Here is a 13,935-nt window from a genome sequence, read left to right on the forward strand (position 1 = left end):
TAGATTTTGTTCCAGCCTTTAACATTGAAAATGTTTTTGTTTTTACGGGCAAGATGTGACTCCTGCAGCCAGCAGATAGAAGGTTCTTGTTTTTTAATCCAACTAGACAGTCTATGTCGCTTAATTGGAGAGTTCAGTCCGTTAACATTAAGAGATAGGACTGAGAGGTATTTGGGAGTTCCTGCCATGTTATCCACCTTCTTGGGGGCTTCGAAAACTGGGTTCTTACTATGGTTCTTTGATTCTCAGTTTGGGTGCAGTTTGTTGGCCTTTATTGTGGTCTTTTTGGTTTTCTATGTGTAGGACATCTTTAAGAATCTTTTGTAGGGCTGGGTTGGTGGAGATATATTGTTTCAATTTTTCTTTGCTGTGGAAGGTTTTTATTTGGCCTTCAGTTATGAAGGAGAGTTTAGCTGGGTACAGTATTCTTGGTTGATAGTTGTTTGTTTTTAGGGCATGGCATACATCATTCCAGCCTCTTCTTGCTTTGATTGTCTCTGCTGAGAAATCTGAGGTGATTATAATTGGTTTCCCTTTATAGGTGATTACCCTTTTCTCCCTGACAGCTTTAAGGATCTTTTCCTTATTCTGAGTTGATCCTGTGTGGATTATAATGTGACCATGGCATGTCCTATTCTGGTCTGGTCTATTTGGGGTTCTAAAGGCTTCTTGTATCTGAATAGGCCCATCTTTTTGTATGTTTGGGAAGTTCTCTGCTAGGATCCTGTTAAACAAATTTCTTAGACCATTGACTTCTCTTTTAGGTGCTCCTCTACACCCATTATCCTTAAGTTAGGCCTTCTGATGGTGTCTTCCAGGTGTTGGATAGATCTATCATATTTCTTGGACTTGTCTTGGATGGTTGTATGTTCTTTCTCTATAATATCTAGGCTGTCTTCAATCCCTGAGATTCGATCTTCTGCATGGTCTAACCTGCTGTCAAGACTCTCTACTTTGTTTTTAATCTCTTTTCCTTCTAATTGGTCAGCTTTGATGGCTTCAAGTTCTTTGTTGATGCTCTGTTTTAGGTCCTGTATGAATCTCTTTACTTCCTTAATTTGGTGTTCAGTGTTTGTCCTCAAATCACTTAGTTGATTGGATATGGTTTCTTTGGACTCCCATTCCTTCTGTTGGGTTCCATTCAGCATTCCCTTTGTGGTCTCCCTGACTTCCTTCAGCTCTTTGGTAATGGATTCTATGGATGCCTTTAGTGATCTTTGTGTGTTCTCCACCTGATCTCTCAATTCCTGTATTACTCTTTGTTTAGCTTCCTCACGTTCATGGGATTCCTGCAGTTCTCTTTGAGTGTTCTCAGCCTGCTCACGGCATTCCTCCCTTTCACTTTGAGTCTTCTCAAGTTGTCACACAAATCCTGTATCAGTTTTTGAGTAGCTTCCTCACGCTTATGATATTCCTGTATAAACTTCTGTAATGCCTCCTCTCTCTCCCTATCATGCTCATAGAGAGTCCTTTGTAAGTTGTCAAACTTCTCATTTATCATGTTTGCCACCAGTGTTTGTAGAGCTATGTGGGACCTCTCCTCTGGATTGTTCATTATCTGATCTGACCCCTGATTATCAAGATTGGGAATTGAGATACCCGAATTTGCCATTTTTCTTGTGTTTTTCCGGCTTACTCTGCCCATTTGAGATGAAGATAGTACCAGTTTTGTGCTAGAACACTATCTTAAGGCAAACATCAACCAAAGTTTGCATTTGTACAGTCAATAGTCTACAGATACAATCTAGTTCAACAGATACATCTATTCAACATCAAACAACTATATTTTAAAGGACTTCGAACAGCAGAAAAGAATTTGGATAACCAGAAATTATTAGGATTAGGGAGAGATGTGGGTGAAAAATAGGAATAGATTGGTGTGGGGAGGTACAGGGAGAGTTAACTATGTCCTAATCACAATGCAGGAAATGGGTTGGGTAGGATGCAAGTAGAGAAAGAGAGAAAAAGAAGAGAGGGATAGGGGAATGAAAAGAGACTAGAAAAAAATAGAAACGTAAAAATTAATGTTATTGTAGAGATTAAAAGACCATCTATTTAGAGAGGAATGTGAATATGTTGTGAGAAAGGGAGGGACATAGAGGACATGTGAAAAACTTTAAGGATGGGAAAGGGAGAAGAAAAGATCAGAAGTTCAGTAGAGCTAGACAAAAAACAAAAAGATAATTATGAAAGAAAGAAAAAGATAAAGAAGATAAGAAAAGAAAGGAAAATTCTCATTTACATATTCCTAAAATAAAAATTATAAGAGGAGAAAAAAAAAGTTACTGGAAATCAATTATTTTTTCAGAATTGGCAAAAAATTAAAGAATAATAAATGTTTTAAAAGAGAAAAAAAATTTATATATATATATATATATATATATATATATATATATATATATATATATAAGGTAACAAAAAACAAAAAACAAACAAAAAAAAGAAAGAAAAAGAAAAAAATTTTGGGGAGGAGGGGTGGGAAGAATCCTGTATCTCCCTTTTGTCTATAACCAGCCTTTTGTTGGAGTCTCTGGTCAGCTTGAGCTCCTGTGGCTTGATTGGTTTCTTAAGTCGGTTTGTTGGAAGAGGCAGAAAAATGCTCTGCTTTACCCAAGATTTTCAGATCCCCCTCCCAGGTTAGTTTTCTAGGAGGGTGATCTGCTTTGAGAATCACAAAAGAGGGGGATGCAGTGGTGAGGCTAGGTTCTGGGTAGAGTTGAGGCCTTTCAACAATCAGTAGCTTTTTCCTGGGACTGTTTTGTGCAAAAAAAAATCTCCCATAGCCCAGCCTGGAGCCGTTCTCAGGGATTCTGTTTTTCAATTGATTGTTGAGGCTGCTAGAGGGAGGGTCAGCCTCTGGCTCTGGTTACCCAGTGAGGGAAGCCACTCCAATGGCTAGCGCCTGAGCTGGGTGACTTTTCCCTGGATGGAGCCGAGTCTGGCAGGTCACTTTGCTGTTAAGTTCTTGTGACCTGCTAAATGACTTGTTTTATTCCAAGGCCTGGGTTCGAGCTGGCAGCTCCTCCAAGCTTTGTCGGTATCCAAGATGGCGATCACCGGTGCTGGGGGGGAGGGGTGGCCTTCCCTCCTCTGCTCCCTGAGAAGGAGTGAGGACATCGGGCTTCTACTCACGCCGAGTCTTGGATCCTGGGTCGTCTCTGGTCTGCAAGGTGCAGGATGAAGATGTCCGCTCTTTGTTGGTTCTTGCTGGTGTTGAGTAGAATCCGCTCGCCCGCTGCGTCTGGCTCTGTGGTCCCGGACTCTCTGTGTGAGCGCTCAGGTATGGCCCCTGGCTGCGGTCTCCGCCGCTTCTATACCACATATTCTTGATCCATTCATCTACTGAGGGGCATCTGGTGGGTTCTATATCTTAGATATGATAAATAATGCTGCAATAAACATAGTTGTGGTGGTAGCTTTAGTGTGGTCTTGTTTGTAAACATTTGGGTAAATTCCCAATAGTGGGATTGCTCGGTCATAGGGGAGCTCTATGTGGAGTCTTTTGAGGAACCTCCATACTACTTTATGAAGTGGTTGAACAAGTTTACATTCCCACCAACAATGAAGTACTGTTTCCATCTGTCCACATTCCCTCCAGCATCTGTTGTTATTAGAGTCCTTGATTTTGCCATTCTAACTGGGGTGAGCTGGTATCTCAATGTTGTTTTGATTTGCATTTCTTTTATGTCTAGGGAGGTTGCGCATTTTTCATGTGTCTATTGGCCATCCTTCTTTCTTCTTCAGAGAAGTTTCTATTTAAGTCTTTAGCCCACTTATTTATTGGGCAGTTGTTTCTTTGAGGATTTGTTATTGGAGGTTTTAATTTTTACCCTAGGTCACCTTGGAGCAGGCCAAATTTCTCTTAATAGAGACCTGGAAACACAACAAATCAAAGAATGGTTGGACAAATGGGATTGCATGAGGTTCAGAGCTTCTGCATGCAAAGGGCATAACTAACAAGATCGATAGAAATCCTACGGAATGGGAGAAGATCTTCACTAGCCATACAACAGACAAGAGTCTCATATCTAAAATATACTTGTAACTCAAAAAATTAAATTCCCCAACAACAAATCCTCAAAGGTTAGTCAATTCTTATCAGAAAGAACAGCACTGGAGCAATAGTAGTTCCAAATTTCAAACTATACTAAAAAGCCATAGTAATAAAAACAGCTTGGGACTGGCACAAGAACAGTCCTGAGGACCAATGGAATAGGACTGAAGACTCAGAAGTAAACCCCTAGACCTATAGCCACCTAATCTTTGAAAAGGGAGCTAAAAAAAATAGAATGGAAGAAAGACAGCCTTTTCAGTAAATGGTGCTGGTAAAATTGGTTAAACACCTGTAGAAAACTCAAGCTAGCCATATATATATATATATATATATATGTATATTATATATATATACATATATATGTATATATATATACATATATATATATATACATATATATATATATATATACATATATATATATATATACATATATATATACATATATATATATATATATATATATATATATATCACCCTGCATGAGAATCAAGTCAAAACGGATCAAAGACCTCAAAATAAAAGCAGACTTCGTGAAAACATTACATGAAGGACACGAGAAACTCTAGGGCTCTTTAGCACAGGCCAAAAATTTCTTAAGAGAGAACCAGAAACAAAAAGAATTAAAGAGAGGTTGGACAAATGGCATTGCATCAAACAGCAGAGCTTCTGCAAGGTAATGTTCATAGATAGCAAGATCAATAAAAAGCCCAAAATTACTGGGAGAAGTTCTTCATGAGTCATAAAACAGACAAAGTCTTATATCTCAAATATACTTAGGACTCAAAATCATAAATCCCCCAACAACAAATCCTCAAAGGAACAACTGCCCAATAACTAAGTGGGCTGAAGACTTAAAGAGAGACAGACATCTTTGAAGAGGAAATAAAAAATGTCCATTAGACACATAAAGAAATGTTCAATTTTTCTAGTCATAAAAGAAATTCAAATCAAAACTTTGAGATTACACCTCACTCCAGTTAGAATGGTTGTAATCAAGAAATATAATAATGACAGATGCTGGTGGGGATGTGGCTAAAAGGGAACCCTGCTGCATTACTTGTAGGAGTGTAAACCTGTTTAACCACTTTGACAAGCAGTATGGAATTTCTTCAAAAGGCTCCCCAATGACCCAGAAACCCCACTTTTGCACACTTACGCAAATGATCACAAAACTACAAGCACAACCATGTTTATTGCAGTATTATTCAACATAGCTATGATATGCCACTCAGTAGAAGATATGCCACTCAGTAGAAGAGTGGTTCAAGAAAATGCGGTACACACACAAACACACATACACACACACACACATACAAACACACACACACACACACACACACACACACACACAATGGAATTCTATGCTTCCATCAGAAAGAATGACATTGCCCCATTTGTTAGGAAATGGAAAGACTTGGTAAAATTTATATTGAGTGAAGTAAGCCAGATCCAAAGAAACATAGGTCCCATGGTTTACCTTGTTTTACCTTTGTTTGCAAGGATTAGTACATGTCTAGGACAAGCAGAGATCAAAGGATAGGTACCTATGACCATAAGAGATGATGTTAAGCAAAATGTACCCCAAGCCAGAGACAGAAGTGGTTTTTCCTTTCTTTCTTTTGTTTTTAATATGCTTATAGTACACTGTGTGATTCTTTTGTATGTTATTCCCCAACGGTAAACCCCTGTTTTCACTGAATTTGATTCCAGTGTTCTGCATCATATATATATATATATATATATATATATATATATATATATATATATATATATATATATATATATATGAGGAGTGGAAGGGATATAGCAGAATGCTTAAATGGGGATGCAGGTTGACCATTGTGACAATGAGATGTACAGGACACTATGTTGAAAATGAATTTACAATGTCAGGCAGGGTTCGAGGAGGGAGGAGGTGGAGATGTGGGAAGAGAACGGATGGTAGGGGAAAAACAAAGGAGGAGGTAACAATGCTGTATAGTCATAGTCCTGTAACTCTGAGCCCTCTGTACAGTATTTTTACAATAAAAATATATTTAAAAAAATGTCTGCCTGCTGTAGTTTTCCAGTGCTGCCCTCGGAATTGCATTTTCTGCCTATTCTGGCTGTGGTTAAGTCCACCTGCCCAATGGATCAGTAGTCTTCAAGTCATCTTGGTCCTGCACTGGGACTTGGATTATCCAGTGGTGGTTGGAACCAGGCCAAGGACAGGACAAAACCACTTCCAGGCCATGGCTTCGTCATTGCCCATGCAACTAGGATTGCAAGCAGAATTTCTCTGAATTTGAGTTCAGAAAACAATCAGTGAAACAAAAGGCAAGTCACCAAACATCTCACTCCCCCCATTTCCTCCTTTCTCCCTCCCTGGAAAAATATATAAAATAATTTTGCAGGTTTTGACACACACAAAAAATGCCCACCATTTCCCCTGGTAAACTTGGTTTCAAGTAACTGAGTTATGTCAACTGATAATGCTGCACTCATTATTCTGGACAACATCTTCACGTTGTTTGATGCTTTAATTTTTTGTTGTTGTTGATGTTGTTGGTGGGGTGGCCTGAATTCTGCGTCTGGGTGCTGTCCCTGAGCTGTTCCGCTCAAGGCTAGTGCACTACCACTTTAACCACAGTGCCACTTCCAGTTTTTTTTTCTGCTTATGTGGTGCTGGGGAATTGAACACAGGACCTCATGCATGCAAGACAAGCACTCTACCACTGAGTCTTCTTCCAGCCCTAATGATTTAATTATTTAAAATTTCTTTTTTTTGTCTGTCATGGGCCTTGAACTCAGGGCTTGGGTATTAACATATCCTAGAGTTCTTCATCTCAAGGGGATCCCTCTCTCAATTGAGCCACAGTGCCACTTCCTGTTTGGAGATAAGTGATTCTCAGACTTTCATGCCAGGATTTGCTTCGAACAGGTGAATTTTAAATTATATTTCTTCTAGGTGTTTATTGGTACATTACAGTTTTTCTGGAATTTAAAGTTTTCTGTAAACCCTTGTCTTCAAGTAATCAAACAGCATTAAATATTACATTTCTAAGCTATCCTTTAGCACATCCATTTTGAAATTATTATCTTAAGATGAAATTCTAATTCTTTGTAGAAAAGACCCATTAAGTCCAAATGGGAAATAAATATGCTAATTTCAGCAGTGATGACTCTCCTTCCTCTTTTTTTTCTCTCCAGTATCTTTTCTTGTTTGGGAATAAGTATCGTGGACTGTCCAACCATTCAAAAGGAAGATTATTCCGTTAATTTAGTAGAAAAGGAATCCAGCCTGCCTGCATCTCAAGGCAACGTTGAGAATAATGTTAATCTAATAATTCATGTCAGTGGATTTTTAGTCATTTCGATATTTTTTTGTTTAACCACTCAATAAAGAGGTTCCAAAAAGCAAGAATCAAAAAATCATGTTCGGCTTTCTAAGAATGTTTAAAAAACTAGTAATTCAACAAGACACATTCCTTTCTTCCAAGAATTCACGGTGAAGGATTTCTCTTTTATCATAGCCCTTACCACTGACACCTTCCCTTCAAACTTGTAGCTTTGTTCAGTTTTCTTGTACTAGCTTTCATTTTGGTATTAGCCTCAGTTATATCCTTGTAGTATTTGACAATGAAATTCCATTTATTGTTAGAGAGCTCACTTCATATTGCCAAAGCCAGACTCATGAGCATATCATAAAGCATAAACTATTGAGTATCATTAACATGATCATATGCAACTCTTCCATAAATTAATATAAGTACCATATAAATGTGCATCTTCATATACTTTTTAAAATGCAAAGTAGTTACATATCTATGTCATAAAATAATTCAGATCACTGGTACAAGTGACTAAGCTAAAACTTTTATTTATATAATCCCCAGTATTTTTGTCAAATTTTCTTTTCTCATTAACTTTCACCTTAAGGCCTGCTTTTCCTAGCAACAAGTTATAAATTGATATCCTTGGATTTTAGTCCCCTCTGAGTAACCTCTTTTCTTTCCACCACTAGTTAGTCCTTCATGTTAAATACCCAAGGAACAACGTCCCATTGTGCCTGCAAGAGGAGTACCCAAGTCGACTGTCTGTGCCTACTCTTGCCTTGCTTTGTTTGGGAATGTGGTAGCAAAGACAGGGTTGTCAGGGATCAGGTAGCTGGAACCATGGTGTTAAGAATTATGGGTAGAAAAATGAGTAGCAGAGAAAGGGAGTACCAGGGAAAGGGTAATTGTGACTGCAATTGCTGAGTTGCAGTGGCAGGAAATTGGGTAGCAGCAACAACTTTGCAGGGGTTGGGGTAGCTAATACAGGCATCCAGAACAATTTAGCAGTGACCAGGAAGCATAGACAAAGTGAAAAATAAAAATTATGCGGCATTGTGGGAATTATTTGTCTACCCATTCTAAAAACATGGAGGAGTGTTATTTTAAACTAAAACAAAAAAAAATTAAGGTTTTGGTGCTAACAAATATGTCCAGGTGTTCTTACATTAAACAGAGAATTCAAAATGGTTTTGCTTCATGAATACAGATTTCAAAGGTATTATAATTCTTATTTCTTTTTTTTAATTTTTAATTTAATTTAATTTTATTTGTGAACATACTGTACAGAGGGGTTACAATTACATGGGCAGGATAAAGCGTGCATTTCTTACCAAGCATTGCAGCTTCCTCCTTTGGTTTACCCTTCACATCCCTTCCCAGCCTCCCCCCTCCCCCCCAATCCCAATCCTTCTCCTTTCCCCCTTCCCCCCCCCAGCACCGACGTTGAATGCAAATTAAAGGGGCAAATTAGTCAGGAATTAAAATTAATATTGAATGTTAATATTTAAGAGGAAAAGAAGAACCTAGATGATAGACTAAAGACAAAGCTATATCAGAGCATTATATGTTCAATAATAATTAAGAAACTTTAATTGAAAAATTGAGCTGGAATGAGCAAATCAGGTAAAGGCAAGCAATCAGAGCTTACCTCCAACAAACAAACACCATAATGTATATATCAGAAAAAGGAACCAAGTTCCTTATCCTTGATTTCAATGATACACATAACACCCGTACACACACACACACACACACACACACACACACACACACACACACACACACACACACACGAATGGATGCAACAGCTCAATCTATTCACATCCATTCAACATGAATCAAAGATCTTCCTATAATATTTGAAACTTTAAAAGTTTGAAGTCTTACTCTGAAAACATTACATGACGGAATACGAGAAACTCTAGTTCTCCTTGGCACAGGGTGAAATTTTCTTAATAGAGACCCAAAATTAAAAAAAAATCAAAGGCAAATGGGATAAATGGGACTGCATGAAATTTCAGAGCTTCTGCATGGCAAAAGACATAGTTAGCAAGATCACTAGAAAGCCCATGGTTAGGGAGAAGATCTTCACTAGCCATACAAGGGACAAGGCTATCATTTCTAAAACAGACCTGGAAATCAAAAAATTAAATCCCCCAACAACAAATACTCAAAGAAAATACTGTCCAATAAGTAAGTGAGCTAAAGACATAAAGAGAAACTTCTCTGAAGAGGAAAGGAGGGTGACCAATAAACACATGCAGAAATGCTCAACCTCCCTAGCCATAAAAGAAATGCAAATCAATCTGTGAAAGGTAAACAAATGAGGAGGCTGCAATGCTTGATAAGAAATGTACTCATTATCTTGCCCATGTAATTGTAACCCCTCTGTACAGTATGTTCACAAAAAATTAAAATTAAAATTAAAAAAAAAATTTAAAAAATCAACATTGAGATATCATTTAACCCAAGTTAGAATGGCTATAGTCAAGAACTCTAATAACAACAGATGCTGGAGGGGATGTGGACAGAAAGGAATATTACTTCATTGTTGGTTGAAGTGTAAACTTGTTCATCCACTGTGGAAAGCAGGATGGAGGCTCCTCAAAGAGTCCACATAAGCTCCACTATGACCCAGCAATCCCACTTTTGGGCATTTACCCACATGATCACAAACAAGAACATACTAAAGCTACCAGCACACCTATGTTTATCGTAGAATTATTTACTATAGCTATGATATGGAACCAACCCAGATGGCCCTCAATAGATGAATGGATCAAGAAAATGTGGTATATATACACAATGGAATTCTATGCCTCCATCAGAAAGAATGACATTTCCCCATTTGTTAGGAAATGCTAAGGCTTGGAAAAAATTATATTAAGTGAATTAAGCCAGACCCAAAGAAACATAGGTCCCATGGCTTCCCTTATTTGCAATAACTAGTATATGTCTGAGTCAAGCAGTTTAGGTCAGATAAATTGATGCTAGCGGAATGAACCCCATATATTCAATTTTTTTCTTCCATGCAGTTGTTTCTAACATATTTATAAGATGATTTCTATATTGCTTTTTATGTCTCTCCCCCTGCTTTCACTGTATTTGATGTTGGTACAAATTGTGTAGGGGAAGGGCAAAAACAAATCGTTTAAGTAGGGTTACAGGTGGACACATTGCAACAATGAGACATACAAGTCATTATATCGAAAAATGAACTTTACAAATTTGGTGGGGGAGGAGGGGTTTGGCCATGTACTTTCCATCTGATGTATAGGTGTAGAAGCAAAACGTAATACAAAGCAATACAAACCAGTTCTTACTATAAAGAATTTTTCTCTGAACATCTTAAAAATCAATTCTGACAACATGAAATAAAAAAATCCCTAAGTTTAAAACATTCTTCTAGACAAGTTAAAGAAATAGTGAGAACAAGTATTTTAAGAATAATTTCAGAGAGCTTGAACTCAGGGCCTGGGTTCTGTCTCTGAGATTTATTACTCAAGACTAGTGCTGTCACTTTGAGCCACAGTGCCACTGAAAAGTCTCACCAATTTTCCTCTGTAGCCTGGGTTTGAACTAGGATCTAGAGGTTTCAGCTCTCTGAGTAGCTAGGATTATAGGCATGAGCCCCTTGCACCTGGCTAGAATAATTGCTTACCTGAGACAGAGGCCAGTTAGTATTAAATGTCAATCATGTTTAACTTTGTAAAATAAAGTTAACTGAAATGCCTTCCACTAGAAATAAGGAATTAAATGTGTAGTTGGGTTACAAAGTTCCTACCGAAAGCTACATATTTTCCTTGATTTTTTTTTCTTCCAAAATTGTTTGCTTTCCAGAATCATACCTTATCTTTCCATGCTGGTTTCTTTAGTTTATTTCATACATGCCCACAGCTCCTTCAACTATCATTTCTTATGTAAAGACCTTGCACATATCTATTTTCAGTCCAAAATCCTTGAATGCACCTCCCATCCATATATGCATCTGACATAAAAACTTGTAAAATAGTAGTCATCCCTTATCATTACTGGGTATTAAAGTGTAAGAAAAATTTAAGAAAATAAAGAATAACATAAATAAATATAACATGATTTTAATAGTAATGCTAAACATAAATACAATGTCGATTATTTTCCCGAGCAATTTAATAAAAACCTCAAGGAAAACAAATCAAGTTTTTTGAGTGCTGATATTATGGTTTAAACTTAGGACCTTACCTTGTCACTTAGGCTTTTTCCCTCAAGAGTGGTGCTCTGTATTTGAATGACAGTTCTCCTTCCAACTTTGTTTGGGGGGATTATATAGAGATAAGAATCTCATGGAATAAAAATCATTTGTGTCCCTATCTTGGGGTTCATTTCACATAACATCCTGTTATATGGTTATATGGTACCATGTACTAATTACTCCAAGTAAGATTAACCATGGAACCTATAGTTATTTGAGCCTGGCTTATTTCACTTAATATAATTTTTTCTGCGTCTTTCCATTTCCTAGCAAATGGGGCGGTGTCATTATCTCTGATGAAGTCATAGAATTTCAGTGATGTGTGTGTGTGTGTGTGTGTGTGTGTGTGTGTGTGTGTGTGTGTGTGTGTGTGTGTGTGTATGTGTGTGTATGTGTATCACATTTTCTTGATCCCTTCATCTACTGAGGGGCATCTGGGTTGGTTCTATATCTTAGCTATGGTAAATAATGCTGCAATAAACATAGTTGTACCGTTAGCTTAGCATGGTCTTGTTTGTGATCATTTGGGTAAATACCCAAAAATGGGGACTGCTGGATCATAGGGGAGCTCTAAGTGAGGTCTTAGAAAACATTATATCAAGTGAAGTAAGCCAAAACCAAAACATTGGTCCTATGGTTTCCCTTATTTGCAATAACTATTACATGTCTGGGACAAGCATGAAAATTCAAAAGCTATGTACATATAACCAGATAAGATGCTGTTAATGAAATGAAACCCAAGATAGGACTTATAATCTATCATGTGTTTCTTTTCTCCCCCATGGTTTAACGCTTGTTTTCACTGTATTAATGTCGGTGCCCTGCATCTTGTACACTCCCTTCTCTAGCTTGGAGAGGGGAAGGGAAAAAAACAAAATAGATAAATAGTGATACAGGCTGGGCCATTGTAACAATGAGATGCACAAGACACTATGTTGAAAAATTATCTTTACAATATAGGCGGGGAAGAAGGGAAGGGAGTAGAGGGGAGTGTAGTTGTGGAGGTGGGAGGGGAGGGTAGGGGAAAAACAAAGAAGGAGGTAACAATGCTTGATAGAAAATGTACTCATTAACTTGCTCATGTAACTATAACCCCTGTACACAGATTTTTACAATGAAAACCTCTTTTAAAAAACAGAAGGTGTGCCTGGCACCGGTGGCTCACGCCTGTAATCCTAACTACTGAGGATTCTGAGATCTGAGGATCACAGTTCAAAAACAGCCCGAGAAAGAAAGACCGTGAGACTCATCGCCAATGAAACCACTAGAAAACCGATACTGGTGCTGTGGCTCAAGCCATAGAGCACTCTCCTTGAGCTGAAGAGTGCAGGGACCGTGCCCAAGCCCAGAGTTCAAGCCCCACGACCGACAAAAAAAAATCAGAAGGTGTCATGTACACCAAGTATAGTAGCCCCATCTGTAATCCCAGCTGACTGTGAAGCAGAAATGACAAGAATCTTGGTCTGAGGCCAGGCCAAAGAAATAACTGCCAAGACTGCTATCTCAACAAATGAGCTGGCAATAGTGGTTCACATCTGTAATCCTAGCTATTTATGTTTTGAGGCATAGGTAGCAAGGTTTCAGTCAATCTAAGATCCAACCAGGGCAAAAGTTCAAGACCTCAAATAAATGAAATGGACTAGAAGTATGGCAAAAGTAGTTGAGATGCTTGGTGCTATACAAAGTCCTGTCTAGCAAGCAGAGAACCCCTGAATAGAACCCTAGTAATATGCCTTTCTTCCACCAAAAAGCCTAAATAACTTTGTCCTATTTGAACATCTAATTTCAAGGCCAATGACAGATCAGAGATAGTGATATTATCTCAAAAATTAGTTATTCAAAAAAGACAAAGTCCTTTAGGTTTTGAAACAATTGAAAAGGTAGGAAATTGCATGGGATTTTTGTTAGCTCCATAATTCTTGAAAACATAAAATGTACTAAAGTATTTAATATACTTCCATATGTGTGCATATATCCATGTTTGTATATATATGTATGTATATAATCATATATATACATACATACATATGTATGGTTAATCTCTTTTCTGTGTAGCAAATGGTAAAAATGAATCTGTACATTACTATTCAAAAGCATGAATAGACAAAGACAATGAGCAGAGAATTCATACTCAGGAATCTATGGTTAGCCCATAACCCTGAAAATCTTTTATATCAGTTTGCATGTGTCAGTTTCTGCAGTATAGGGACAATACGACGGCAATGATATACCAGGCAGATGAAATGAGAAATGAGAGATACAAATGGTACAATATTCATTCTGATGGGTAAGTAGAATTAAAGTGTGTGTGTGTGTGTGTGTGTGTGTGTGTG

At 37.7% G+C, this 13,935-nt stretch overlaps 1 long non-coding RNA gene across 1 annotated transcript in view; it reads left to right on the plus strand.

The window, feature by feature from the left end:
* Positions 1-7,358, plus strand: part of LOC138828947 (uncharacterized) — a 45,770-nt gene extending 38,412 nt beyond the window's left edge. The window contains exon 3 of the long non-coding RNA XR_011372440.1: positions 7,247-7,358. This is a non-coding gene — a long non-coding RNA (uncharacterized lncRNA). The remainder of the gene's footprint in view (positions 1-7,246) is intronic.
* The last annotated feature ends 6,577 nt before the right edge of the window (positions 7,359-13,935 follow it).

Source organism: Dipodomys merriami, unplaced genomic scaffold, assembly GCF_024711535.1.
Source record: "Dipodomys merriami isolate MVZ:Mamm:240054 unplaced genomic scaffold, mDipMer1.0.p SCAF_169, whole genome shotgun sequence".
Lineage (NCBI taxonomy): Eukaryota > Metazoa > Chordata > Mammalia > Rodentia > Heteromyidae > Dipodomys > Dipodomys merriami.